This window comes from Sphaerodactylus townsendi, linkage group LG09 (assembly GCF_021028975.2).
Source record: "Sphaerodactylus townsendi isolate TG3544 linkage group LG09, MPM_Stown_v2.3, whole genome shotgun sequence".
Taxonomy (NCBI): domain Eukaryota; kingdom Metazoa; phylum Chordata; class Lepidosauria; order Squamata; family Sphaerodactylidae; genus Sphaerodactylus; species Sphaerodactylus townsendi.
In genome coordinates, this window is record NC_059433.1 from 94,040,635 (window position 1) to 94,065,501 (window position 24,867).

General features: G+C 41.1%; 1 protein-coding gene across 12 annotated transcripts in view; it reads left to right on the forward strand.

Annotated features, from left to right (window-relative positions):
- PAG1 (phosphoprotein membrane anchor with glycosphingolipid microdomains 1) overlaps positions 1–24,867 on the forward strand; it is a 124,403-nt gene that overhangs the window by 47,272 nt on the left and 52,264 nt on the right. For 9 of the 12 annotated variants that reach the window (XM_048507544.1, XM_048507549.1, XM_048507548.1 and 6 more), the window contains one exon: positions 23,156–23,215. The gene's annotated coding sequence lies outside the window, so the exon portion shown is untranslated. Of the gene's footprint in view, positions 1–7,904; positions 7,924–17,329; positions 17,613–23,155; positions 23,216–24,867 lie in introns of those variants that run through there. The other 3 variants (XM_048507551.1, XM_048507554.1, XM_048507552.1) reach the window with 2 other exon arrangements.

Consider the following 24,867-nt stretch of genomic DNA (forward strand, 5'->3'; position numbering starts at 1 on the left):
ATGCCTGCTGTCAGAAACTGGCTGCAGAATATAAATAAATAATCAAAATTGAAAAATCCAATTTACTGCAACTGTTTAACGGTTTGTTAAATAAATGCTGCTACTTTACTATAGAATTTGTGCCCTTTCATATTAAACATGTGAAGTAAGCTATCCGTTAGTAACATCACAGCCACCCTTTATGATTAGGTCATAAGATTTTAATACATTTTCTCATTTTAATGAGTTAGAGTTTGTAACAGCGCCTTCAGGCCGAGTAATTTCAAACTCTTAATGGCTTCTGAAGAAGGTCTGTATTCAGAAAAGCCAGATATACCTGGTCCCCAAAATGGCAAATAACAGTCTGCTTGGGGGGATTTTTTAATCTCCCCCTCACCAGCCACCATCTCTCAAACCCATGAGGACTTGGGGCAGTGGAGGGGGGAGGGAGAGAACTTCATGCTGCACTGGGCAAGCTCAGTGCAGCATGGAGCTCTCTCCCCTGCCAGTGCATCAGCAGGGGAGGGAGAGAGAGAGCGCTCTATGCCAACCTGTGCAGGTTGAGAGTTGCATGAAGTTCTCTTCCCTGTTGACACTTTCCAAGTCATCTGGGGCTTCAGAAACACTGGTGGGGGCAGTTCTCCACCCTCTGCCATTTCCCAAACCCCTGAGGGCTTGGAAAATGGTGTGCAGGGGGAGAACAGGAAAAAATACCAGGTTAGGGTTTTTTAACATGAAAATTTTCAGTAATCACTGAATAAGGCCAATGGGTATTAGATTTGTTCAGCTTTAGTGAAATTTATGGCACTTGTGTGCAGAAACCTATTGAGAATCAGTAAATTCTTTCAGATTAGGGAGAAGGATTCCCACAATTCTTTCAGATTAGGGAGGAGGATTCCCACAATCTTGCTATGGCATGCTGGGCTACCTGAGTTTCTGAACAGCCTTTAAAGGATGTGGATGATAAGCAAAGCCTGGAAGTAACCATAGAACAAAGTATCAAGATGATTTCTGCACGACGGGAGATGAAAGTGGTTAACTGCTAAAGGGGCACCTTGTGAAACATATTCCACCTAAGAATCAAGTTGCAACATCATATCCGAAAGCAAATGTGATTCATGATCCTTCTCTTTAAGACAGGGTAACCCTTATCAAGTCTTTACCTGGATGGCTCAGGTTGGCCTGATTTTGTTAGATCTGGGAATCTAAGCAAGGTCAGCCCAAAATAGCTTTTGGATTGGAGACCACCAAGGAATTCCAGTGTTGTCATGTGAGGAAGGTAATGGCAAACTGTAGGGGTGAGCCCACGAACCCAGCAGAGGCTCAGAAAGAGCACAGGAATGCCTGCGCCATCTGTCCCCTTCTGGGCACACACACACACCCATCACGAGATCCCCTGACTCAGATGTCACCAGATGCCTGAGTCATGGGTCACAAGACCCCCAGATGTGGAATTGACCCAGACGGAGACGTTTCTTCCTGCATGTACACTGCCCCCGCAGGCTATGAATTGCACAACCTTCTCCCACTCTCCCGCCTTCCCCAAACCCTAATAAAAGGTGCCAGGGACCACGGTACAGCAGATTAGCCAGATCCACGGATCGCGCTAGCCTGCTGCTGGCTTCTCTCCACCAGATATATCGCTGCGTCTCGTCTCTTCATTGCGTCGCCGTACCGACTTCAGCAAACCACCTCTGTTGGTCTCTTGCTTTGAAAATCCTTCAGTTGCCGTAAGTTGGCTATGACTTAATGACAGTTTACACAAACACACGTACACACAAAACCTCATCCAGGACAGAATCATCTTCCACTAAATTGGGCTAAGCATTCTTACCAACAAAATGCCCATCTTTGTCTCGGAATGTACTTTGGTTTGTTAGCTCTTATTGATTACACTACTGATTCCAAACACCTATTTCAGATGTCTGCTAGTCATGCAGATGAAAGGGAGAAGCAAAGTTGAATGCCACCTATTCATTCCAAGTGGACAATGTTACCCAGCGGGTTCATGTAAATGATAAATAGAATAGATACCCCCTTCTTGATAAATATTGACTGATCAACATTTCTCAAGAACTACTGTATACATTAAGATCACAACCTCCTGAGAGAGCCTTATAGTTTTCATGTGGCCATGAATCCTCAGCTGCTTTTGGTAGTAGAGTCTTGACCATCACCCTTTCCTGGTTAATTTCTTTCTTTTCTTTTTTGAGGTGAGGGGGACAGAGACTAGTGGAAATAGGTGATGCATCCTTCTCTTTTTCAAACATGGTCAGGGATTACTGCATTCTCTTTGGCTAGCTGCTGGTCCCTTGCTTTTTGGAGCTGCAGATAACATTATCTATTTTTTGGTTTGCACCAATTCCATTTGCACAGTCACTCATCCCTTCTCTTATTTGCCTCTTTTTCTCTCACTCATACATGCAGTGACTGGGACAGAAATCTCTGGATTGGAAGGAAAGCATGAAAAATTGTGGAGAAAGGAATTCCAAATCAATATGTTCCATAGATTTCTACTCCAGTGTTTAACATTCAAATGGCAGTGTTGTGATCACATCTGCTGTCTTTTTAATTTCAGCCAACAGTGGCTGATAGTGTGGTGGTGGGATTTCAGTTTCTCTCCTTGCTAGTGAGGTAGAATTGCTTAAGCCAAGCAGTATAACAACAACCACTTCCAAGTTTTAAGAGGAAAAAAATGAAGTGCACTTATATTTTGAATGGCAGAAATAGAAAGTTGTAGTTTTGGGCACTATACTTCTGCTAGTATAGAAGCCACAGGGGAACAGGAGGCATTTGGCTGCATGATTTAAAAAAAACCTGTTTGGTTCTGTTAGTTTATGTACATAAATTTGTACTTGTGATCCCCATGAATACATTTAGATTTATGTGAGTTATACAGCCAGTAGACTATGGCCTGGTGTGATTACACCAGTCAGAGATGTTAGAATGCTAATGGGTTCATAAAAGTAACATCCATGTTTTACCCCTTCCATAATGGAGGGTAATGCAAAACAGTACTCAACTGGATCAGTTTAAAAGTCATTTTTAAAAGGGTGTTTCCTAATGTATTCTCTGTTTCTGTCATGCACAAGGCATTTATGCTTTTTGAAAAAAATTAAGTGATGCATCAAATGTGAGAGAGATCATCAGTGTGTGGGTGTGTGTGGGGAGGTCATATTAACACATCACTTACTAGGAGATTTGAAAGCATGAGCGAGCACAGCTTGGAGAGGAAATGCTGGAGAGAGAGTCAGCTGGAATAAATATATAAATAAGACAGTGAAGGGCACTGAAGAGAAGGAAGTTGGCTTCAAAGCTAAAACCGACCGAGGGACCCAGGCAGTGAAGGGTACTCATTTATAGGAGGCATTTATGAGGTCATAAATTATGTCTGGGGCTATTACAGAGTATGTTTGTTTGATGGTCTTAATATAGTGCCAGTGTTTGGAAGTTCTTGTATTGATTTACTCCAGCCCATTAAACAGGCATCTGTTTCCTGACTTCTTTACCATTGCTCCAAAATTAACATGGTATCAAAGGAACATAAAATGATTAAGCAGGCCTGTGCAGGAATTTAGGACTAGTGCAAGCTTTTCTGGCTTTCCACAGTTCTCCTTCCTCAGGTTGACCTCTTGTCCTTTGATCTTATTTGTCCCTGCAGCAGCCATTTGCCACTGTGGCAGCCACTGACTAAACAGGAGGAGAATGAGTGGAGAATTATTTTCTGCACTGATTCTAGGTTTTGAAGCCCTCACAACAGTGCTGTCAGTGTTTCCTGTTTGCCTGCCTTAAGCTGCCTCTGCACAAAGCATGCAATGCTACTACTTGGAACAACTGCACTGTTTGTTCAACTGCCCCTCTTTCCCTGGGGCATCAACTGCAGAGACCCTTTTGAAGGAATGTCAGCCTAAGAGAGATGAGCCAGCAAGCAAGTACTGATGAGGAACCAGTTTTACTTACTGAGATTTTGCAAATGGCTGTCACCCATCTATTACTTTCTTACCTACCTGGCTACCTGTTGAGAAGGCGACAGTAGCCAATTTCTTTAGTGGATCTGATCCTACATTGACTGAAGAAAAAGGAGGAGGTAGAGATGGGAGCTCAGGTGGGTTCTGATGTCAGTCAGCCACTTCATTTTCTTAGGCCTCTGTTAAAAGGAAGCAGAACAACGTGTATAAAGAGGTTAAAGGAAGAGAAGATGATCTTTAGAGGGCAGATGAATCCCATCAACTAGGCTTGATTCATTTACCATTTCTGTTACTTGGAATGTGGCAGAAGGTGGGCAGTACTGCTCAGTGGCTGGTCAGGGGTCAGTAACGGGGTCTCAGTGCTATCTGAATATACTGATTCCCAACCAGGGCAAATGACCAATTTCTGTCAGTAATGTGACAGAATTAACATGTAATAAATTCTATATCCAAAGTATTCATAGTCTTGAAAAAGCAAGTTACATTTTATGTAATTGCAACCAAGTCATCTCCATCGATTGTGTTCGGATCTGGTTATTATTTTTCAGTGGACTTAATAATAATTGGAAGAGACCATGTTTTACATACATCTGTTTCACTTTTTCAAGTAAGAAAGATAAAGCAGAGCTAAGTACAGATAATACTACTCACTATACATTATAGACTGATATTAGGCTTTATTTTCCTTCAAAACCCAGAAATATTATTATCAGCCTTTTTTTTTCTTCTTTCAAGTCAATTGGTTGCCAGATTTTTTTTAAAAATTACTCTTTGGATTGGGCAAATGTAATAGCAGTTTTGTTGCCCAAATTCCCACAATAGCAGCAAATGATCTTATTTCAGGGGAGCGAAGACCCTTTCATCATCATAGAACTATCATTGATTTATCAGGAACAGCAGCTGCAACCCCCATGGGAAAGTTCACAGCTGCCTGCAGCTGCTACAGTGAATTTCCCTCAAAAGGATCCAGTGCAGCTTTTAAAAAGAAAAGAAACTTGGGGAAAATAATATTGTATCTTGGCACTGTGGATCAGGAGAAAAGGCTATAGCGCCATTGTTATTTTTTAAAGAATGACTGATTTGGGCCCTTTCCGCACATGCAAAATAATGCATTTTCAAACCACTTTCACAACTGTTTGAAAGTGGATTTTGCCATTCCGTACAGCTTCAAAGAGCACTGAAAGCAGTTTGAAAGTGCGTTATTCTGCATGTGCGGAATGAGCCCTAGAGGCCTTTACCATAGAATTCTCTAGTGTAGTAAGTTTTGCACTCACAATTCTCAGAGTTCAGAGGCTTATTGGGCTACTTTACCTCACCATGAATTTATGTCTTACAGTAAGTAATATTTAAGAACCAGTATAGGAGACTCACCAGTATTGTTGTTGGGAAAGAGCTGAAGAGTAGGGCAGCTCGGTCCAGAAAAAAATGTTCCCTGCTAGGTAAAAAGGACAGCTGGATTGAATGGGATCCATCGGTTGTTTCTTAGGGTATCACAGGGCAGGAGAAATAGCCAGAAGGGAAGATTTTCTATTCTGAATAAAGGGTACATAAGTGAACTGGAATGCAGCATGTGTCAAGAGATGGTGCCAGATGAGCACCATCTGGTTAAAACGTGTTTCTCTTCTGGGAGAAATGACTTCTTTAATATTTTTTACAACCCTGTGTGTTTTGAATGCAGCTTCATCAGACATAATATTTTAGATTCTTTTTCATAACATCCTCATGAATGCATTAAGGCAAAAGTCCTTCATTGAGATGCAAGGGGTCCATTTTGGCTGCTACCTTGGCAGCAGTTGGTACCTTCTGCTACTCAGCTGCACTTATTTACCACATGTATTTGATGTGGCAGTTGCTGACCTTGGTCCTAGACTTTTTGTGCCTTGGCAAACTTCCATATTGTTCCCTCTTAGGCTCATTCCGCACAAGCAGAATAATGCACTTTCAAACTGCTTTCAGTGCTCTTTGAAGCTGTGCGGAATAGCAAAATCCACTTGCAAACAGTTGTGAAAGTGGTTTGAAAACGCATTATTTTGCGTGTGCGGAAGGGGCCTTAGGCATGGTAAACGTGCTCATTTCCCCATGATCTTTTCCCCCCCAGACGATCAAAAGAAGCTTAAATGTATAATATAAGAGGACCTTTGCTTCAGACTGTTCAGCCAGATGCTTAAAGGGATTCCACAAGGAGGCATTAAGGTTCTCAAGCTCGGTGGCTATTATAAACTTTATTGTTAAAGCAATACCATTGATAAAGCCAGTAGCTCCATTTAGATGTCATGGCTTAATAAGAATATAAGACTTTGGAAAAAGTTGGTGGCCAGGAGAGCTGTGAGGGGAAACTGGGATTGGACAAAGTGGTCCAATTAGCATTATGCTTACTTCTGCAATATACACTATTAGCCACTGGTTGGAGGGATGAGCTAGAGTACTAAGGATTTTCATTTCTCTGTGGTTGGTGATCGTCAAAGTACACTCTGAGAAATACATCTTTCAGAGGCTACCACTGGTGTAAGTCTTATTTGTGGATGTGGATTTATTTCAAGTAATGCTACGTAATGTGAACTTTTATAATTGATTAGGCAAAGTATTAAAATAAATTTTAAAAACCTATGTGCTTTGTAAAGGTGGACCTTCTGAATATAATAAACATGCACTGAATAAACATTTGACGCTTTAAAGTGCTAGTTAATGATGTGGTGTGAAACCAATCTATTTGATCAGATTTTATTTAACCAAACACTACACTTTCAAGGAAGTTGTAAAAATGTTACTATAATATATCATTGTTCATTTCTGGCACTAAATGGGTAATTTGTTTCCTGTACGTCCTCCACCCAAATTAGCTGTCCTCTGTAAGAAACTTCTGTGTTGCTCTCAGGAAAAAGTGCTACTCTGAGAAGAAATAAGAGAACAGTGGATTAATTCAATTTTTTGAAATGTTCTGATGACTGTCAGATTGACTTCTGCCTTCTGGCTGCAGGTTCTGTGCCAGATTTCTTCAGACAGCCTCAAGCTCTGCAATGAGGGTTTTGCAAACAGACTAATGTTGCGATAACTTATTTGGAGTTGTGGTCACAGAAGGGTCATTGTCCTTTATCATTGTAAAATAAGGTTCTTGCTGCTAAACTCCTATTGCCATTTTGTTTGAGTAATTTCTAATCATATTACGTTCTTGGCTGAGTCTCTTTCATTTCACAGTCTCGTCAAAGTACCAGAGATGTATATTGGGAGTTTTGCTAAATGGTCTATTTCAGTTTCCTAAATGAAGCTGCTTGGTTCAGCACCACAAGTCTCATCAGTATTTTAATGCCTAATGTCTTGTTAATCAGTTTTTAAATGTCTTTCTAGCTGTGATTTTCATTCTTCCTTCATATCCAAATATAAGCACTAATGTCCTTGAATTTCAAGCATTTCTATGGACAAACATCGCTTGGTGCCTTAGCAATATGCAGGTTAGATTATTGCTGTGTTTGATATGTCTGCATGATCTTGTGTCAGTCACCCTTTTTCAGCTTAAGATAACTTATAAGATTGTTGTGTAGTTAAAAAGTACACTACCCTGAGCTACTTAAAGAAAGGTGGGATGAAAATAAAGTACATTTCTGCAACCTAAGAAGACATGAACTTCACCAGCTCCGGAATAAATTCCCTCAAAAGGTCTTCTCCATCTTTTTCTGACATACTTCCAGAGAGGAGTCACCCCCACCTCTGGATGGGTCTGCTTCTTTTCATTTGCTTCTAGTTTGTTTTGGGTACAATTCTAAGTGCTGTCTTGACCTTTTCAAACCCTCCAGAGTTTCTTGGGCATCTGAAGGCCTCCCTTCCAGCAATTGCCATAGGATCTGGTGTACGTGTAGGCCAAGTTTGGCATACATCCCATCCCCTCTGTCTCTTTCTGTCTATTCCACTTCAGGAGAGCAGACTAGTGACAGTATATTTGCTGAAGTCTCTACCATCACTTGAATACTTCCAGAATGAGGTACATTTCTGTTGCTGTGTTATCATCCTCTATTTTTCTTTCTTGTTTTTCATTGCGAACATTGACTTGGGTACCAACAGTGTATTTCCACCACCACCCCTCCCACCTGACCACCTTTTCTTTTTCATATGTCTGCTTGATAGAGTTTTTGCTGCCCAAATATTGGATAAACATCTTACAGCATCATCCTAAGCAGAACTATACCATTCAAAAGCCATTGAAGTCAGTGGGCTCAGAAGGATGCATCTTGTCTTGGAATAGAATTCTTAGTGCTGGAAAAAACAAAGTATATGGGATCTCCCGTTTAATCACTTCCTTATTTGAAGTTTCAACTCCGTCTTTCAAACTAGCACCATCCTGGACAGATTAGTATTTGTGCTGCCATGTAGTCCAGATGATGTTAGCCATGAATATTCCTGGGTTTTCCCAGGGCTAATATATAGCAATTTTTGTAACAAATGTCACAATTGTAATGTGATGCATAATACTGTTGCACCACTATAGATGGCTTTGTGGTATGTTTGTGGTTTTGTGGCATGTTTGTTGCATAGTCATGTCTCTCTGCTTTACTTGGTCTTCCCCCTTTCAGTACTTGTGCTTTAAAAAAATCACTTCTATGGAGTTCATTCAATTGACTCTGTAGTATAGGGAATCGTGCCAGGCAATAAAGGCAAAACTACTAGCAAAGATTGGTAATTATTCTTCATTTTGCCTTGAAGTGGATTCCAACAGGTAGCTTATATGCCCCACTAGCTGCTGCAGAGTAGTTCATGCATCTCCTAAAAGATTCAGGAAATTATTATGAAAAAGATCTGCTCTAGGCTTTAAACACACACACACACACACACACGCGCGCGCACTTAATAATTAGAATTTTAGGACAAGAAACAGGGAGACCCAGGTTCAAATTTCTGCTGTGCCGAGGAAAGTTGCCAGATAACTTTGGGCTAGTCACTCTCTGTGAGTCTAACCTACCTCACAGGGTTATTGTGAGGATAAAATGGAGGAGAGGACAATGATGTTTTAAGTTGCTTAGGTCCTTGTTGAAGAGAAATGTGGGGAATATATAAAGTAAATATAAATAAAAAAATAAAAGTTCTTATTTTATAGCATTTGTACCTGTGCGACCTAACCGATAGCTTCATTTTTGGTATTCTAATCCATGTTTCTTGAACAGAACGAACATGAATGTGCTGAGGAGGGGAGTAGCTTGGGATACTTTTCAACTTATCTGTTAATCCATTAAAGAGAAATGACTTTTCTGATCTCTTCGGCAGCAGTGGCAGTGGCAGAATGTTCTATACCAGTGATGGCGAACCTTTTTGAGACCGAATGCCCAAATTGCAACCCAAAACCCACTTATTTATCGCAAAGTGCCAATGCGGCAATTTAACCTGAATACTGAGGTTTTAGGGGGTTTTTTAAAATGATTGGCTCCGAGGTGTACATTACTCGGGAGTAAGCTTGGTGGTAGTTGGTGGCTTTGCTTTGAAGCAACCGTGCAACTCTTCCAACAGGTGAATCACGACCCTAGGAGGGTTTGCTCAGAAGCAAGCCCCATTGCCAGCAACCAAGCTTACTCCCAGGTAAAGGATTGGGGTTTAACAGTGCTTAACAGGGTTACCTACATCGTTTTCCCAAAACTAGGTCTTAGGTTTAATGCTAATAATTGAGCCCTACAGCCCAGGCCAGCCTAGATGTGGGGGCGGGGGGCTCTGAGTGCCACTTCTGGCACCCGTGCCATAGGTTCGCCACCACTGTTCTATACAGAATAAGTGGTACCCATAGCAGAAGCAGCAGGCTCTGCAAATAAAATGGGAAAGATGGTTGAATATCCCAAGCAATCTGATTTCTGCTGAAAAAGGTAACTGATTGCATGGGGATGACAGATTGTGCAATTAGCACTGAATCAGTGTAGTGTTTGCAAAAAAGAGGAGGAATGTCTTTGTTGTTATTTGCCAGCTCTTCAAGGTGTTTTGTTCATGAAAGGAATAAAGGCTGGGCAGACAAAAGGAAGGGAGAAAGTACAGAGAGCTTGGTTCACTACTGGAATGTCTTTTCTTGGGCCCGCAGCAAATGAAGCTGCTGATCCTTAGTATAAAGTTAACTTATCATTTGTTGTCTCTCAGTGTCAGTTGGAACATTCGAAATTCCTGCACTGAAAGGGTATTCGAGGTAGGATGGAATCTGGATAAATGTGCAGATGACATATAATGTAGGTATAAGTTCGTTAAATTTGATGGCTTGCATGTTAATTGTACATAATCTTCTGCATGGGAACCATTTCTGTGTAGTGGTTTTGTTATGTTTAAAGTGGCCTTCATGTATTGTATTCCTTTTTTTGAAAAAATTGGCTTTATGAGAAATTCTTGATTGGTTCCCATACTTTGCTTTGAAGGTTGGTGTGCGCAAATGTAAGATAAGAAATATGCTTCTTATTGTGCAAAAGTATGTACGGTGAGAAAAGCTTTAGGGTAGTGATGCTTTTCTTTTGAAAAAATTCGATAATCTTAATGGGGGGGAAAAGCCCTAAGATAGAAAATTAGTCGCAAAATAGCATTGGATAGGCAATTTTTCAGCTTCTTCACTCACTTGTACTTTTCTAAGTGTTGTCAGTAGAATGATAAGATGTCAATCTTTCCTCTTTGTATAATAGTGAAAAATCTTAATTATATGATAATATGCAATCATACCACACAGTAAATTCTTCTGGCGTGTGTTACTAGTTTTATGAATATTTCATTTCCAAAGGCCTCCTTTGTATTGACATCCAGTGACTAGGCATATTATTTGACATGCTTTTTAATCAGACTTGGCATGTCAGAAAAGTGTTTTTATTACTATTCCCTTGTGTTTTTAGGGCTTAGCAATTTGATTTAGCTAACGAAATAGTCTGCATAATTTAAACAACATCTAGGGAATTTTTATTACTTGGTCATGACAACATGGTAAAATGATTGGTTTTTACACTTTGCAGCCATGCCATCTTAAATACATTTGAAAGTTAGAAGGGCAGAAAGAGGCTTGACTGGGAATATAATTAAGAAATGTAAATAACAGCACAAAAGATCTCAAGCTTGTTGAAATTTGTATCACAGGCAGAAGAATGTGTCTAGCAATAAGATGCTTACTAAAACATTGATATTTATCCCCCACCCCCACTCCAGTATGTGGGAATTAACAAGATGTAGTTGGGAACAGAGAGAGAAACAATGTTTGGTGTGGTAACAGAGACTGAGAATCTAGGCAGCTTGTCCAGGTTACAGCAGTGTACTAAGGAAAAACAAAGGAAAATGGGGAAAAATTGTTGAAAGCCTACTTTTAATGTGTATGCAGGCAAAATCTATCTTTATCGAGCATGGTGAATGGTGGGTTCTGTTTTTTGATCCAATCTTCCAAATGCCTCCCAGCATGCGTGCAGGCAGTGGCATATCATATATATTGAACAGGCACTGTGTGTACAAGATGCAATTTATTTTAAGAGGCTTGGCAATTAATTGAAATTAGTAAAGATGTTAAAGTAGTCAGAACTTTTGGACAAGGCAAAACAAATTTGTTGTCAAGACAGAACAAATGTATTGTAAGGAGATTATTCATTACCTACTGAATACTTAGCTGCAGTTCTGCAAATTAAAATGGGTTAAGGTAGTTGAACTCTCCTCTGTAGGAGTTACTGAAATGACATGAAATCATCTGATTCATTTTTACCACTGACAAATATTCCAGGAAATATTACGTTTGCCATGTGTGAAGAGTCAAGTAAAGGTCATTAGCTATACCAAAGATTTAATATGGAGCTTACAGTGATTTGCAGCCCAATCCAGATTGGAGAGGGCGGAATGGGCTATGGGCGTGGACCTGCATCAACATTTTGGCCCACCCCTCATCCCTAAATAGCACCTATGCTACTGGAGAGAGCAAACAGGGTGACAGGTGGGCACTGCTGGGCTCTGGGGTGCCCAATTTGGAAGAGGCTTCAGCTGTGTTGCTGTAAAGGATGACACCAGTGCAGTTGGGGATGGGCTAGGGGTGCTCCTGGGGATGGAGCCAGTTTTTCAGCCTTAGCCACTGTGGAGCTCCTCCATCTAGTCTGGGCTGCCCAGTTACATTTTGAGCTGAGAATGTACATATGCAAACCTGTTTTGTGTCCCGAATCTATATGCATCCAGATTCTACCCAATTTTTGAAGCTATTTCAGGGCTTGTGTTTTGGTGATCAGGACATGGTTGGAAGAATTCATGGGACTGGTTCCAACATGTGGAAATGTATCGATTTCAACTAAGAAAAATAGTGCTTTGGGGACTTATTCCCAAATTGCAACCCAAAACCCACTTATTTATCGCAAAGTGCCAACACGGTAATTTAACCTGAATACTGAGGTTTTCGTTTAGAAAAATCAGTTGGTTCCGGAGGGCGCAAGCTATAAGCACTACATAAGAGGTGCTTGGTGGGTGGAAGCTCTAAATGGCTTTCGCTTTCGAAGCAAACCTTATGCAACTCCTTCCAATCGTGGGTGAATCACAACCCTGAGAGGGTTTACTCAGAAGCAAGCCCCATTGCCAGCAACAGAGCTTACTTCCAGGAAAAGGATCGTGCTTTAGTTTAACAGCACTTAACAGGGTTACCTACAGTACTTCCCCAAAACTAGGTCTTAGGTTTAATGCTAATAATCGAGCCCAGCGACCCAGGCCAGCCTAGATATGTGTATGGGGGGGCACTCTGTTTGCGCGTGCCTTAGGTTCGCCACCACTGAGTTAGACCATACCAGCCTTCACCTTTCAAAGCACTATTCCTTCATGGGATTCATACAGAAGGAAGACCATGTATAAACATGTGTAAAAGAAATGAAAGTGATCATACTATCCTTTCTGTTTTGTTTAAAGAGTTCCTGGAAGAACAGATCTGGCAGTAGGTGTTAGGAAAGAACAAAACTGATCCATCCCTTTCTTCTGCTAACTAATGGACACAGGGATAAAGACTCTTTTGGGTATTATGTAAATTTGTCACAGTAATTCAGCACAAATAATCTGCATAATCAGATAGATCTGCATATTATGCAAATTGTGCTCCATTCTTTTGCTTCGGTAGAAGTGAGATTATGCTAATCTCCTTGGTGAAATCCAGAAAGCTTCTGCCATCCTAATGCAGAAAATAGTGCTTTCTTCTGACCAAATCATTTTTACTTGTGAAGAATTTTGTTTCAGATTTGCCTCTCAATGCCTAGTATGTAGTTACAAGGCCAGGTATAATCCATTTTTGAATGATTTTTACTGTTTTAATTAAAACCATATACATAATGGGAGTTTTATATGCCGCTTTTGTATCTCTACCCTGCACTTCCTTCTGGAATGCTACATTGTGCTAAAGACATGGCACTCCCATTCACTAGACCACAGGTGTTAACTCGCAGCCCTCCAGCTGTTATGGACTACAGTTCCCACCATCCCCTGCCAGCATCATGCTGGCAGGGGATGATGGGAACTGTAGTCCATAACAAGGTGTAGTCCTTGCAAGGTGGTCTTTTGCTAAGGGGAAGAGCAAAGCGGAGCCCTCATGAGCCCTATGAAGATGCTGCTGTGTTCAAACACCCTGTCCCTGTGCAAAGATGGGATCAAGACCAAACTAGTGATGATGATGGGTCTACCATATCTTTTTATTCTCCTCCACATGTACAGAAGTGGGAACTTTATGTTTTTACATGTCAATATCACACAGGTAACATAAGCCGAAGCCTCCCCTCTCCCTTTATCTTACCACTCTGAACTCTCCTGCTTTAAGCTCTTTTCTCACCCCAGCTGTCATCTGATTTTAGAACAGGACTAGGGGAAAACTGCTTCAAACAATACAGTACAAACAGCAAAGTGGTTTAATGGTTAGAGTTTCATACTAGTTTTAGAAGAGAAGAAGAAGAGTTTTGGATTTATATCCCACCTTTCTCTCCTGTAAGGAGACTCAAGGTGGCTTACAAGCTCCTTTCCCTTCCTCTCCCCACAACAGACACCTTATGAGGTAGGTGGGGCTGAGAGTGTTCTGAAGAACTGTGACTAGCCCAAGGTCACCCAGCAGGAATGTAGGAGTGGGAAAACACATCTAGTTCACCAGGAAAGCCTCTGCCACTCAGGTGGAGGAATGGGGAATCAAATCTGTTTCTCCAGATTAGTTTTAGATACCCACTCTGCCATGGAAGTCTGCTGGGCCACCCTCCCCCCCCTTCCCCACTCCTTTTCAGCTTAACCTAACTCACAAAGTTGTTGTGAGGATAAAATGGGAGATGTAAAAATTATGTACACTGCCCTGCATGTTCTTGGAGGAAGGGCAGGATAACATTGCAATAACCACAACAAGGTAGAATGAGTGAGTAGAAGGATGAAAGACATTAGAGATAAACACAATTCCTCTGTCCCTTTCTATGTACCTACTCTATAAGTTGTTAAAGTGAGGCAGGCTCTTAAGATTACAGTATTGCTGATCTCCCAGAGTTCCCAGTATTCAAATTCACGTTTATTAGCCATGGGCCATAGAGTTCCTAGTACCTGGAGGATTGTACCAGCTCCCTGGGCAAGAACATGGTCAAAATGGCTGCCACCTCCAGAACTCCAGGCATAAGCTCTGTCTCCTTCCTTGGTCTCAGCCAGAGAAGCTCCCTCCCTTGGCTGCTGTTTCCAAGAGGTTTTTTGTTCTAATCTGGTGGAGGGTTTTATTCCCACTCACAGATCAGCTGTTTTTTATCTCTCTCCCTTCCCTTCTCTCTCCCTACCTCTCCCTTCCCATTTTATACATGATTGAGAGATGTGGCTGTCTCACCCCATCTCTTTTGACCCCAAGTTGTGTGTGTGTGTGTTTTGAATACAAAACCTAATAACAAAAGGGTGGGAGGAAGGGCAGAGATGTTCATATTTGCTGACATTAAACTGTGAACTGATGCTTCCAAAATATACAGCTTGAAACTTCATGGCTGAAAATTCAAACTCAGATGATTGTCCTATTTTATTTTATTTCATCCTCAATTATAAGCCACTGCAGTTGCAAAAACAGAGTTAACCTTCATGATATTCCTAGAACCACTGCCTTCTCTGGCTTTCTGTCACCCAGTATTATTATTACTATATTAGTGCCTTGGATAGTAGGAGCTGACAGCATTCTCTTAATATGTTTGTCTTTCCCATAATGCCAAGGATTTCGTTTGCACTGAACTCAAGCGTTTCCCTCAAGCTAGGAGCAGCAGTGGCGTAGGAGGTTAAGAGCTTGTGTATCTAATCTGGAGGAACCAGGTTTGATTCCCTGCTCTGCCACCTGAGCTGTGGAGGCTTATCTGGGGAATTCAGATTAGTCTGGGCACTCCCACACATACCAGCTGGGTGACCTTGGGCTAGTCACAGCTCTGTGGAGCTCTCTCAGCCCCTCTCACCTCACAGGGTGTTTGTTGTGAGGGGGGAAGGGCAAGGAGATTGTCAGCCCCTTTGAGTCTCCCATAGGAGAGAAAGGGGGATTATAAATCCAAACTCTTCTTCTTCTTGTGAGGAAAGTTGTGCTTTGATGGTAACATGAATAAAATATTAATCTTGTGAAGTAAAGTGGCTCCAAAGCGGCCACTATTTCCATCGCCTCTAAAGACACTTGCTCCTGCACAGTATTCTTTGAGCTTCCATTTCAGGTTGAAAGCTCTGCATTTCTTTTCTTTTTATTTAACCTTGATAGGATTTGACCTTTTAAAAACTAGCTCTGCTTTGCCTCAAGCTATAAAAATTTTCCAAATAGTAAAATGCACACATTGTTTCCTTTTGCTATTTATTGGGTTGTGCAAATAGTGTCAGGTTTACTGGGATGTGTATATACTGCTGGTTTGAAACATTAGGAAACTATTTTCTTAATTTGGGCAAAAAATGACATTGATGGATTCTTTCAATTAAAAAGGTCGGAATCAGAGGTGAGAATCACAGCTGTCTTTCAAACAGAGTTGATTGCTGCTTCTGACAGTTGCTGGTATTGCACTTTCTGCATAGATTATACCTGCAGTCACAAATTGAAGTGATGCAAACTTCCCTTGTGGGAGTGTCAACAAGTGTTGTGTTTAGCTCATTAGGAGCTCATTTGGGTGAAAATAGAGGGTCTCTATTGTGACAGTCACTGAGCTGCCAATTAATAAATGTGCCAGGCTTAATTGCCTCCTTGACACTGCTCTGCCTGTGCATGGGATTCGCTCTGCCACTGAGTCCATCATTTTTGGTTGGGAATTTGTTGCAAAAATGAATGCGCATAAAAACTAGATGGGCAACCTTCTGTTTCAAAATAATCTCTTTCACAGAATCTGCAAATTAAATACAAAAGGCTCAAGTTGAGGGCAGAGGTCCGTGACACATTTTGTCTGAACCTAAGAAAGGCCTTGCTGGGGCCACCTATTTGATTTGTCTCTGACAGTGGCCAGCCCAAAAGCCCTCAGGAAACTCTAAAGTAGGGCAGAATAGAGGGAAAGCCATCCTGTTTGTCTGGAGCATCTGGTGGCTCTCAATCCACCTCAGGCACTCTTTGCAGGAAAATGCAGGGGGATGGCCCAGGGATAATCATGTAGCCGTGGCACGGGCTTAATCAAATATAAGTGCTTTCAGACATCATAAAATCAACATAGGCTAGGTACAGACGATTTGGCAGCAAGACACTTTGGCAAGAGGGATGCAGACATCTTTCCTGCAGGCTGCGCTTCCGTTGTCAGCTTCCCAGCAGCAAGGCTGGAAGCACATTTAAGCTGAGTGTCTTGCTCCTTTTTATGGATACCAGAGAAACTGCTGAAATGGCATGTGTGGATTTAAAAAAGCTATTTATCAATTAAATACCCTGAAGATTCAACCAGTAGGGACATGAGCATCTGTTAGAATTCCCCAAATCCATTATATTTATTTGAGATTTCTTCCCTTGCTTTAAGAAGCTAAAGTAAGCTCCCAGTCATCCAAAGATTTATTCATTTACTTCCATTGCGCAAATCCCGCTTCAGACTCTCGCACTGTCATCCATAATGCAAGTACTGTATTCCAGAAGCCGAGCTCCAATTCAAAGACCATTTCAAAACACAGTGAGTGGCAGAAGGATTTATCCACGCTCTGCTGACATCCTGTGGGATTTTTCTTCTTGCTCTTTTGTTTTTCTTTTGATGACTTGAAGCAGACTTTCCAGACTCCCCAAAATGAATATTCCAGATGCTTCTTCTATGTTTGCTCACTTGGGATGAAAGTATAGGCTGTGTGGCTACATTCTGCTTTAATGTAAAGTTCTGACTTTTTTTTAAAGTATATCATGTTTCTGCCATTTTAACAATGATTGGCATTGGGGAGGGGGGAATGCACCCAAATATCAAGTGATTTCCTTCCATTCGTTCTTACTTGAGTTAGATTGGTTGGGGAGGAGGAGGCAAAAGTCCAGAGCAGTACATGAGAGGAGTGTCTTTGTGATACGATTCTCTGTTCTGACAGAGAAGGCATTGTTTGCTCACTGTAATGGACTTGGCAGCCAAATAAGGTAGGGATCTGTGCTGTGCATACAGATTCAGAATGGAGCAGAGCAGGCAAGAATCCGAGAATTCCAAGAACTGGATTCTCTAAGAGGATTTCACAGCATGCTGTGCCTATAGTAGCTTTTCTGGAGTTCTTTTTGTTGACAAGCATGCGCTTCAGGATGAGAAGTGTTTGAAACTGCAGGTAATTCTTCTTGTTTTTACAAGGGTTAATTAAAATTGCTAGCAAGCTTATCACCTCTCCCGAAAACAGCAAGTTAACTATCCATAGCCAACTGTCCGGTTTTTCCTCTGAGAATGTCTTCAGGTTTAGAACTGGTGCCACCCTGCTAAGAATATCCCTGAATGAAGGAGAGAAAGTTGTTTAGGCTGCTTTATCTGTTGCATGATATCCAGCAGTTAAATCTCTGTGAGCAGCGGGGCTGAAGGATTTTTTGCTAGTGTGCTACTATAGAGTCATCCACTGGGTTTAAATAGCTCTGCACACTTCCAGGTTGGCAGTGCTGTTCTAACAGAGTTCACACCTTTTTGAGGCTGTTAGCTTGAGTGGAGTTAGAAAAGGGCAACTTCAGGATTACATTCCTTTAGAATTGCAGTACTAGATCCTTACTTCTTGGTGTTTTTTCCTGTCAAAGTAATGTTTGCCTGTTGTGGAACAACAAGAACAGATTGCACAAATTGTGTTTATTAAGCAACTTTCTTGTCACATTTTTGTGATTAGTGAGTTATAGACAGAATAAATTTATGTACTAGTTCAGACATGTTTGCTGTATGTTATTTATTATCTCTTGATGACATTAGCTTCTCCATTTAAAAAAAACAGCTTTATGCAACTTTTAAAAACAGAACTAATTTGAGTATTTTTTCTGTTTCACCAACAACTAAGAAACCGATTGTAGGTCCCTGGTTTGTTGTAGTGCATGTACTTCACCTTTGCTGAAGCTTGGAGGCTTGAAAATGGGCCAGTCAAAAGTGCTACATTTTTAGAATGATCATCTGAAGTGGAAAGAAACTGAAAAGCTGTCAGTCAGTAATATCGATGCCTTTGATGCTTCATCCGCTTGAACACGTAGAAGCTCATTCTGAATCAGGCCACCTGTGGGTTTGCAAATAGTGTTCTACTCTCGTGAGGCTCACTCTGCTTTGCGGTGTCGTAATCTCCAAGGAACAACTGTTCCAAGTAGCACAGACACATTGCGCCATGAGACTCTGGAAACACGCTGCATGACAACAGAAGTCCTTGCTTATCACACTTGGAAACTGTCCCCCAGAACCAGCTAAGATTACTCTCTGACTAATGGGTGCAAGCTGGCCAGCTGCATTTCAACTGTCAAAAGTTAGTTAACAGCTTAGGAAACTTTCTAGGAGGAAAATATTCAGTCAAACTAATTTACTGATGGCTGGGAAACTATTTCACACCTTCCCTCAAGACAGCCGAGGCAATTCACATGTTATGAGTTTAGGCACGCATTTCAAAAAGTGTGAAAGTTTTGAATATTTGAAAATCTCTGCAGGACATAGTAGTCTTCTGTCCATGAACATTAGTGCTGCCGTAAATTCATCTGTCATTAAGGAGCCACAAGAACCTTCGTTGTTTTGGTAGCACAGACTAACATGGTTTCAGTTCTGGCATTTGCCATGCCATAGTGGTAGCCAGAAAGTTTGAATTGCAGTTGATGGAAAACTTAGACTTGTTATTGTGTGATATATGTGCCATTGTTTGAAAGCACAGCATCACTTGTGAACCCTTCTATCTTGAACTTTTAAAAAAGTTTCTAGAAGTGAATCCCATCAGAATCACTTGATCTTTTTTGAAAGAGTTCGGACAAATTGTCTATGAATAGCACTAAGAATCACAGAAGGGATATGCATACTTCCTCTCTGGCAAGGATCTTTCCATGAAATGAAGTAGTTAAAGCTCGGACTGGGGCAGTTCAGGTTCAAATTGCCGCTATGTCTTGACATTTGGTAACTTGCATTAGTTAATCAAAGAGTAGGGCCAGAACTGCGCCCCAGAACGTCCCTGCCACACCCTGGAACACCCCTGCAGAGGCGCTCGCCCGGTGAATCATGCCCCCCACCCCCTTGGCATTATGCCACTGTCAAAGAGTATCTGTTTTGGTATCTATGTTGGTATGGAGCAGAACTGTAAGATTTAAGTTCAGTAGCCCCTTGGAGACCAACAAGATTTTTGGGGCGTAAGCTTTCAAGAGTCAAGGCTTCCAAGTGTCACGCTGGGGAGAAGTGGTATCTGATTAATGGAGCTTATGCCAAAGAAATGTTGTTGGTTTCTAAGATGCTGCTGGATTCAAATCGAGCTATTAGCCAATCAATATCTCATCCTAATTGACCTTACAGGATTGTTTTGAGGCTAAAATGAAGGTTGAAAACTGAGTCGTCGTCCCCCCCGCCCCATTTTCACTGTAAGAGACACTGGGTAAAACCATAATAGATAATTGGATGGTCTGGGTATATCCTGTGTCCCACTGACAATGGACATGGTGCGTTAAGGGCCAAGAATGAAGGTTTCACATAAAATATGGGGCCAAATGGTAAACCAGCCTGGAAGGCACTTTTGAGTTTACACAATACTCTTCGTGGAAAACGGAAGTCAACAACTGAAATTCTGCTTGTGGTGGCAATGGGGACTACGGCCTGAGAAAGTAATGAGAGATGTGAAATTAAAATGCTGTGAACAGCAAAGCATCTCTCTTCTGAACTAAGAGACATTAAGTTCAAACCTACAAACCCTGAATGGAGAGAAATCTCTCTGCCTTCTCCCTCCTTCCTGCTCCTGTCGCCAAGACACTCCCAAGTGTCAGGACTCTTGGAAATGAGTGGAATGCAGCATTAGGGATGGGCTCCTGAGTGGAAATTGACAGAAATCTTCTGCTTCTCTCTTGTGCAAACTTTTGTAAAAATGGAGCAAACATAAGAGGGAAAGAGACTTTGCTGTTTTTTTCCCTTTCCTTGCTGCAGACTCCTGAGCTTCATTATAGCCCTGCATTCTATTCCTTTTCAAAGGGTCTCCTGACCTTTGGAGCATCTTTTTAAGAAGCACAAAAAGAGGCAGGCAAAAGAGGGGTATTTATTCTGCAAACTCATTCAGTTCATGGTTGATAGGATTCAAACCATTAATTTTACTGGCTTTATCACACTGACGAATGTAGTTCAGCAAATTTTAAATTGTGTTAATTAATTTCAGTCTCCTGATAGCTCACAAAAGCCAGTCTACCAGGAGAAATTGAGAAAGTGTTATGAGGCATATACTTAGTAGGACACACTTGACTCTGTTGTGTCTAGTACTGTCTGCATTTTGAGCCAAAACAAGAAGTGCATGCCTTTTGAGAGCCTATGGAAGCGAAACAGGAACCCCACCAAGACCCTAATTGCTTTTGCCTCCATGTAGTGTTCCGGAATTTGGGGAGAAGTGACCAAAAAATTAAGTTGAGAATAGTTGGGCACGTGCCCCAGATATACAACCAGCCAGCCAGAAAGCTTTCTGAACATGTCCTTGAGTAGTATGAGATTGCAAAATCATTTCTCTCTTTATATATAATATCTGTGTGTGTTTATGTGTAACAAAGTCTCTGTGTATATTTACTTGAAGTACTATCGATTCCCTTTGACTCAAATAGCTTTTCTGTGCTTCTGTGATTTTGATGGTTTCAACAAAGGGGCAGACTTGTGTGGTTTCCCCACTGATCCCCACTGATTCCACAGGTGCCAATATAGCGAAGTGACTACAGGGTTTCCACATGGCAGGTTTCTCCACAGTTTCCCTGTCCCAGACCCCAAGCAGCTATCATTCCTCTCCTTCAGGATTCTTGGGGAAAAATTACCAGTTGAATATCTATACAACTTTACAACAATCTTATGTATCCAGTTCTCTGAATGTGTAGTTTGCACTATTTGAAAAATAAGTTCCAGATATCTACCTTTCTCCTTATCTTTGCAACAAAAGGGCCACAAAAATACTTTTTCATAAAAAAATAAAAGGTGAGATTTCAGGGTTTCAGATTTTTGAAAATTATACTGGTATAACAATGTTCAATTGCCAGTTAAAAAATAATTCAAAGCCTCCAAAGGGGAAGAAATGACCACAACATGGTAAAGACACTGGTTGTCATATGGTGGGGAAATATGAACTTTCCCATTGACACAACAGCCATACAGGCTTTTTCCTGTGATTTCCCCAAAAATTTTGAGAAGAGTCAAGGAAGCATTGGTAGCTACACAAATGTACCACATTGCTGAATAGAGACAAAAAACCCACTCTCCTAACAGCATTAGACCTGAGGCAAAAATAACCCATGTGGAAATATCTTTAGAATTGTGTCTTATTATAATACTGCATTTTTTCCCAAAAAGATCCTGAACATAGAGATTTTCCTCTTAAAATAATCCTGTAGCCTCAGGATGAAGCTGCCCTAGAAAAATGTCTGATTGCCTTTTAAAACCAGCCCCATAGAGATACTATTACTTTTTATAATGATAAGCTTGGTGGATGCTGTCCTCAACAATTATTTCTGTAGACTTGCCACCAAAATTAACAGGACCTCTTTCAGGTCATCTGTAGTGAAGAACTGCTGTCCACATACTCAAAAGAACCTAAAATAAAAGTGCGCTCTACAGCTGAAGTTGGCCATACATGATACAAATAGAATCGACAACTGTGGATTGGTTGGAAATGTCTGGAGATTTCAAGGTAGAGCTTGGAGAGGGGAAGGTTTGGAGAAAGGAGGGTTGTCAGCAAAGTATAATGCCAAATAGCCCACCAATGCAGCCATTTTCTCCAGGAGAACAGATCTTTGTAGCCTGGAGATCAGCTTTAATTCTGGGTGATCTCCAGGCCCCACCTGGAGGTTGTCAATCCTAGGTTCAGAGTTCCCAAACCCTTCCTTGCCACTTAATGCTAATTTGTGGAGAGGGTGAAGGGTGTTGATAAACTGATATTGGCAAGAAGAATACCTCCCTTCCCCAAGGCTTTAGGAGAAGGTTACAGGGTAAAATCAGTGATGGGAGAAGAGTTCAGTATAGCTATTGTTCTGCTGCTGCATTACTATAAACCAGGAAATACAGAGTAGGGATACATGATGCTAAAGTAACCTGAGACATATTTCATGTAGAAATCAGGTAGATTAGATTAGGCCACTAGTCTGTCCCATTTAGTACCCAGATGCCTCTGGAAGGCTTACACTCAGGCCACCGAAGCCTCCAGTTGCCTGTAAGTGACTGATCTTTATAAAGTCATTGTGACTAATCTGTTTTAAAGCTCCCCAGTCTAGCGGCTGCCGCGATATCATGTGGTGGAGAAATAACTAATTGGATGAAAAGGCGTTCTTTTTGCAAGTCTTGAATCTACTTCCTATCATCTCGTTTGTGTTTTAGAAAGAGCCACCTCTTACAGAACGAGCCTGAACTTCCTTGATTATGCTATCAATGCTTTATCAAGATTGCTCTGAATTTTCTTAGCGAGGAAAAGGTTTAGAAATTCTTGTGTGAATTGCTTTGTTCAAGTACAATATCACATGCAAAGTGTAGCTGCTCAGTACCAGGTTTGTTACTTTCATATTGAGTTATCGCGTTTGAAAAAAACAAAAGCCTTCCTTTTAATTTATTAGGTAACACCCTTTTATCACTTGTCAAAGTTCAACTGTGGCATCTTCTTGGGTTTGGAAGTACGGGTCGTCTCCATTGCTCAGCTTTTGTGTTCTTCTTTTTCAGGGCCTATGCACTGCTTCCTCATTGAAATTGTGTGACCGCAAGGGGAAATGCAGCTGTGGGGTAAGTGAGCCTCTTGCATTGACAAGTTTTTCATTTATTTGTGATGCTGCTACAAATTTTGCTGCAGTGCAGATTTATATTGCTGTTGACTTGGGGTGACATGTAGCTGTTTTATGGCAGAACCAGTGTTTGTGCCATTTTACAATGGATAATTAGTCAGTGACGTTATTTAATGGGAAGATGTTGTGGTGGCCACTGGCTTAGAATGGCTGTTAAAAGGATAAGGCAAATTAATTAGAGAGGACAAGGCTATTAACCATTTACAGCTAAATGGTTAGGAGTAGATTAAATCTGAATGTCAGACGTTAAGTATTCTCAGCTTGTGAGCAATAAGAACCATCTGCCTGGCCTATATTGTTTATGGAGTCCTGAATTAGGCAGGTTTTGGAGACAAACTAGAGAAGATGTTAGTGCTTTTGTCATTGTGATTTGCCATGTTTATTTTTAAAGTTGAATGCTGCTGAGGAAATAGGTATTAAAGCAAACTGGGACCTCAGCACCTTTCTTGTAGAGCTGTGTTCCTATAAGGCAGGGGTGTCCGGTGCCCCAGATGTTTATGGACTATGATTCCCATCAGTCCCTTCCAGCATGGAATTGGCCATGCTGGCAGGGACTGATGGGAATCATAGTCCATGAACATTTGGGGCACCAGAGTTGGACACCTCTGCTATAAGGGATGCCCCCTCTCCTGAGAACACAGGATCCCTCATAATGGTTCAGATTTCCTGTTCCTATATTTTGGCGGCCCTGTCTGCCCAGTAGAAATCCTACTTGGTCCTCCTTTATATATTTATTCATGATTTTTTTCAATCTATTGGCTAGTATATTTGTATAAATTAATGTAATCTATATTCAATAAAGAAATGGGTCTAAAATCACTTTAGGCGATTTTTGTTGTGTTTTAGGAATCAAAGATATAATTGCATTTTCCCATGTTTCTTGTATTTCTCCATTTAGTATATAATTGAATAGATCCTTTAAATGTGTGCTTATAAGTTGGTAGACAACAAGGATGCACTCCTCTGAGCTTTCAGTTTTGATGAAAGTGGTTTACAGAGTCAAATAGAAAACCTATTTGCTTATCTAAAGAACTGGCATTTAGCTTATGTAATATATTTAATATGTAATATTGTGTGTAGTTATTTTTGCTGTGTTATCAACTGTTTTTGAGGAGATGCAGGAGGAGGAATAAGGGTCCCAAGTCCCAACTCTGATTTGCAGCAATGGTCTAGGATTTTCCCCACTTCTTTTCTAAAAATGTCACATGACTCTTCTTTCCCACTGATTTCAGTCCCTACTATTTGTATTTTTAATGCCAGTTCCATGCTGTATTTTTGTGGATTTTCATATAATACCATACAAATTACTACTGAAACATCACGCTGTGTTTGAGAGCAGCAAATTATTTTTTAACTATGTGAAAAATGGCCAAGCTTTGTGCACTTTGCATGTTATGAATAACAAATGTGGCCATGATTCATAGCTTCTCTTGCAAGTCTAAAATTATTCCAAATTTGCACACTCTTCTGTCAGATTTTTTTGATGGGCAGCCCCATCCAAGGGGCCATTTGGCTGCGGCCACCCTTCCCCACCACTGCCATAGAGGCTTTCCAGCGACATGGGTGAAAAAGCCTCCTCCCCACCAAGAAGCC